Here is a 5,086-nt window from a genome sequence, read left to right on the forward strand (position 1 = left end):
GTTCCATCCAATAGCTGGCTGTGAGCATCCACTTTGGTGTTTGCCAGGCACTGGCATAGCCTCACAAGGGGCGGCTCTATCAGGGTCCCTTCAGCAGAATCTTGCTGGCATAACACTCTCCTTTCAGACCTCAAATTCTCATGATTTATCAAAACGAGCAGCTGGGAGTCCCATAGTTTCTAGCCTGCATGGTCACTATTTCAGTTGTGGAATATTTTTAAAATTTATATTAAAATCTTTGTATATTTAATTATCATGTATTAATCATATGCAGTAATGGGTTTCATTATATCATTTGTATACATGTCAACAGTACATTTTTGTCCATAGTTACCTCATTACCCTATCTTGTCTATTTCTCACTTCAATTAATTCCCTTCTTCTGTTCTATTTTCATGTCTTTTCATTGAGGTTACAAGTTACCAACCAGCTGTGTTTTGATTGGTTGTGATGTCCAGTCCATGGTGGATAATTCACATCCACTTTTGATTGGCCATTCATGGGCAATAATTCACATCTGCTACAAAAACTCATGGCTAAGGAGGTCAACAGCCTTCGTCATAAACCAGTGCTGTTGTTTTATGAAATGGATATGGTACCTATCAAATCAACTTCTAAATATAGGTTTATGTCCAGAGACCAGTGCTCTCAGTTTTGGGCAGAGAAATACCTACTTGAAGCAGGTGACAGTGACTACTGACACTCATAACTGGCCAAAGTACAAGGAATAAATAATTTTTTGAAGCATAGCCATCAATGGGACACAGACATACTCACCCCACAGCTTGGCGAATGCCACAGGAGAAGCAGAGTGGGAGAAACTCATGGGAGAGGCATAGGACACTGATTTCCAGACATGCCATGGCTGTCACACTCCTGAATTCATGGCCACTGTGATTACCTGAATAAGATATACCTACACAGGATTGGGACATCTGCACTCTTGCCTGGAAGGAAGGAGGAGATACCAATTGATGAGTGAGTGAAAGATATTTTCTTCAATGCCAGAGCTACTGGGAAGACACATGTATGTGCTCCTGTGGACAGCTCCCACCCACTCCCATGTTTTGTTTTGTTTTGTTTTTTTAATTTTTTATTAGATAATTTCTTTATTTACATTTCAAATGCTATCCCGAAAGTTCCCTATACCCTCCCCCCGCCCTGCTCCCCTACCCACCCGCTTCCACTTCTTGGCCCTGGCATTACCCTGTACTGGAGCATATAAAGTTTGCAATACCAAGGGGCCTTTCTTCCCAATGATGGCTGACTAGGCCATCTTCTGCTACATATGCAGCTAGAGACACGAGCTCTAGGGGTACTGGTTGGTTCATATTGTTGTTCCATCTACAGGGTTGCAGCCCCCTTCAGCTCCTTGGGTACTTTCTCTAGCTTCTCCATTGGTGGCCCTGAGTTCCATCCTACAGATGACTGTGAGCATGCACTTCTGTATTTTCCAGGCTCTGGCATAGCCTCACAAGAGGCCATTATATCAGGGTCCCTTCAGCATAATCTTGCTGGCATATGCAATAGTGTCTGGGTTTGGTGACTGATTATGGGATGGATCCCCGGGTGGGGTAGTCTCTGGATAGTCTATCATTTCGTCTTAGCTCCAAACTTTTCACTCTCGTTTTAATGTTTAGATGCTATTAACTTTCAGACTTTCTTCTCGCTGGGTACCCATGTCAAATTTTCCTGAGAATATGAAAATGTTCTGTCTTCATCCTTTTGTGTTTAGATAGATGGGAATCCTGGTCTTTTTAAGCCTATAGAGAATATTATAACTCTGCGGCTCTCAGTTTATTCTCATTTAAATTATGTTTCATTACCTGTCTGGTCTCAAGCCATGTTTTTAAGCTCTTGAGAGCAGAGACTGGGTAATAGTCATCTTTAAAGTATGTTCATAGCATACTCTATAGCACTCAGTGTTATTTAATATTTGTTTGTAAGCTGAAGAAATGTGCCTTTCATTCTTTTTTGGTCTCACTACTTTTGTAATGTATATGTGGGATAGATTCAAAAAGTTAAATACTTTTTGTAGTTTAGAAGCTCGAGTTTGATAGCTTTTCAAAGAGCTGAGTCCCCATTCCTGTTCCTGAGTACTTCCTAATAAGATTGTTTGCTGGCTGGAGACCCTACAGAGTTTCAGTAGCTTGATAATTCCATAGGTTTGGGTGTACCCAGCCTAGGTCTGGAGACCAGAGCTTCGGTCAATCAACTGAGCATAGTGTGGTCTTTGGAAGTTGGTTGTTTGCTTGGAGTCCCACACTGCCAGCTTAGACGCGGATCCATTAAGAATATTTCTCTTGAGAGTTTTTTTTTTTAATGAAGAGTGCCCTGATGCCAATAACTTTGTCTTATGATTGATGGTGGAATACAGAGTTTTCATGGCCATTGGAACCACCATTGCCAAGGCCTGCACTTGGGAAGGTCACTCACTCAGATCTGAAATGTAACTTCAAAGTCAAAAAGTAGATGGATGACAAGAGCAGACTGCACTGAGTGAATTCTCCAGGGCCTCCCGTGGCCCCAAGAAAATCAGTTTCTTCTCTCCTCCTGCCAAAGAGCAGTTTGTGTGCTCACTGGACATTTGGACTTGGAAAAATTTGTCTTGGAGCTATTTTCAGTTCGAAATTTTCTGATGTTAAGGAAAGAAGAAATGCCCTGGTTGAAACCTTTTCCTGTTGTCTTCAGCGTGCACCTTCAGGGTTTCTCAGCCTGCACTTTCTCCTTTCACACCAAAATTGTCAGTGAAGACATTTTCTGCATGTTGCTTTACTCTTATCGTGTTTCTGCTTTGGTATTTGTTCACCTTTAGAGACTAATACACTAGGAGAACTTTTGTCTCCGTGATTTAAGGACAAACCCAGGTGAGACAAACTCTAAATGTTTGACCATGTTACTAAATTTATGAGGCTCTTTGGATTCCTTTGTTTATTGTTTTCTAACTTTCTCCTCACATTCATTTATGCAATTGCCCATTAATCTAAATTAAATTTCTGTGCCAGGCATATACAAAGATGAATTGGCTTCTCAGATCATAAGAAAATTTTAATCTACAAGAAAAAGAGTCACATGGAGAAATGAATGCAATGTTATAGGTTCTCTGATCTAAGTAATTATTATATACAAAGAGAGTACAAAGAAAACTTTAATCAGGTTTAGCTGGTTTGATGTCAGAAACTCTCCCTGGAGAATGACATACACATTGACCCTTAAACCTTGAACACAGGTAGGTTCATTGAGCAAAAGATAAGCAAAGGTCATTCTGGTTGATGTCATCAGGATGTACTGGAGACAGCATGTGTCTTGATTCTTGGTAAGTGTGCAAGCGACGAGTCAAGGAACATGTCTGGGTCATTCACACCTGATAGACTGCTTTCTATCATTCCTTAAATCAACTCTATATTTGCTTTCAGACCCCTCCTGTCTGTGTGCCTCCTATCCCCATGGTGTCATTATGATTTTTTTCAGCCTAACAATTAATTCAAGCTGTCCTATATCATCATGCCCCTTAGTTCTTTTTATCATAAAAATATTATCTCTTATTGGAAACTGTTCTCTCCTTCTGATCTTCATGCCATTGTAAAGGAATGGTTCCGACACTTTGATTTAATCAAGAATCTGTGTTTACTGACACTGAAGGTCCTTGCCCCTAACTGGTTTTTGATCTTCCAGTCTAGATGTCAGTGGCCAATGACAGGGTGGAAAGAAAGAGGTGGGGCTTCCAGGTTCCTGCAAGCAAAGAGAGAAGAGAAGGCAGGGAGAGGAGATTGAGAGACTCAGAGCTGTCGGGGAGATTTTTCAAAATGTAGGCAGAAAAGGAAAACGGCCCACCCATGGAAGGGCAGCTGGAAAGTGTCTTGGGTAGCAAGGCCAATGAGCTTCACAAAAAGTAACCGGGCAACTAAATGGAGGGAAGATGTAGAGGTGTTGTGCTAGAAGTAAAGGTAAGGGCTGCAGAAGGCTTAGAAGAACCCACATATCAGAGCCAAAAGGCAGTTTAAAAATGAGTTACAGTGTGTGTGTCTTTCATCTGCAAATCTGAGGTAGCTCCTGGCCAGGTGCATGCCTGTGACTTGCCAGGAACTTAAAGCAGTGTGACAAAAACTACCAGCTACACGCCATGACCCTGCTTAATTGCAGACATAATGGAGGCCACTGACTTCATAATTTGTCCCATGCCCATTGACCATGTAATGACCTTCTCTACTGTACGAGGTGCTTCGTTTCCAAAAGGATCAGATGTCAGGCACTTCCCTACCTGGTTAGATTCTGAGGGGCTTCTACTCCTGGACCACATGGCTCCATCATGTGGCCGTACTTCATTCATTCTGTAACCTTTGTATACTCTAGTTCTACTATCTGAAGATTTCCCTGTTCTATAAATATTTATGTCCTTAGATAATTTGATAGCTTTAATTGCCAACTTGACATAATCCAGAATCCCCTGGGGATATCCTCAAAGAGGAATTATCTACATGAACCGAGAGCATGGTGTACACCACTCTTTGGGCAAAGGCAAGCTTGACAGTAAACTGAGCACTAACGTGCACACATGTGTTTATTCCTCTCTGTTCTTGACTGTGGACATGATGTGCCTAACTGACAGATGTTTCTACCTCCCTTGAAATACTAGCTACACTGAACTGTAAACTGTGATTCCACCTGAGTGACTTTTGGTCAGGGTATTTTATCATATCAACAGAAACAAACCTAGGACAATAATATATGAACTTTTACCATGTCTTATTTAATCTATTTCCTGGTAGCATGTTGTGCTCACGTATAAGGGGCATCACACCTAAGTCAGCATTACCAGTATATTCCTTGGAGTGAGGGAATAGAGTGGACATCAGCAGGAGGAGTTGTTACCACCAGACTAAATGATATGAGGCTTGTTCCTGCTTGTTCATTTGTAAGATGTTCTAGGGAAGTGATGGGGCCCAAATCTAAAGTTACAGAACGGGAAGTATCATTGCATCATTCTCCGAAGGACAGAAGCCAGGGAAATGGGCTTTTTCTCTCAGAGGCATTAGAAACTATGAAAGGCGCCTTCGATTGCTAGTGTGGAGAGATGGAGAAGTGC

Source organism: Mus pahari, chromosome 20 (assembly GCF_900095145.1).
Source record: "Mus pahari chromosome 20, PAHARI_EIJ_v1.1, whole genome shotgun sequence".
Lineage (NCBI taxonomy): Eukaryota > Metazoa > Chordata > Mammalia > Rodentia > Muridae > Mus > Mus pahari.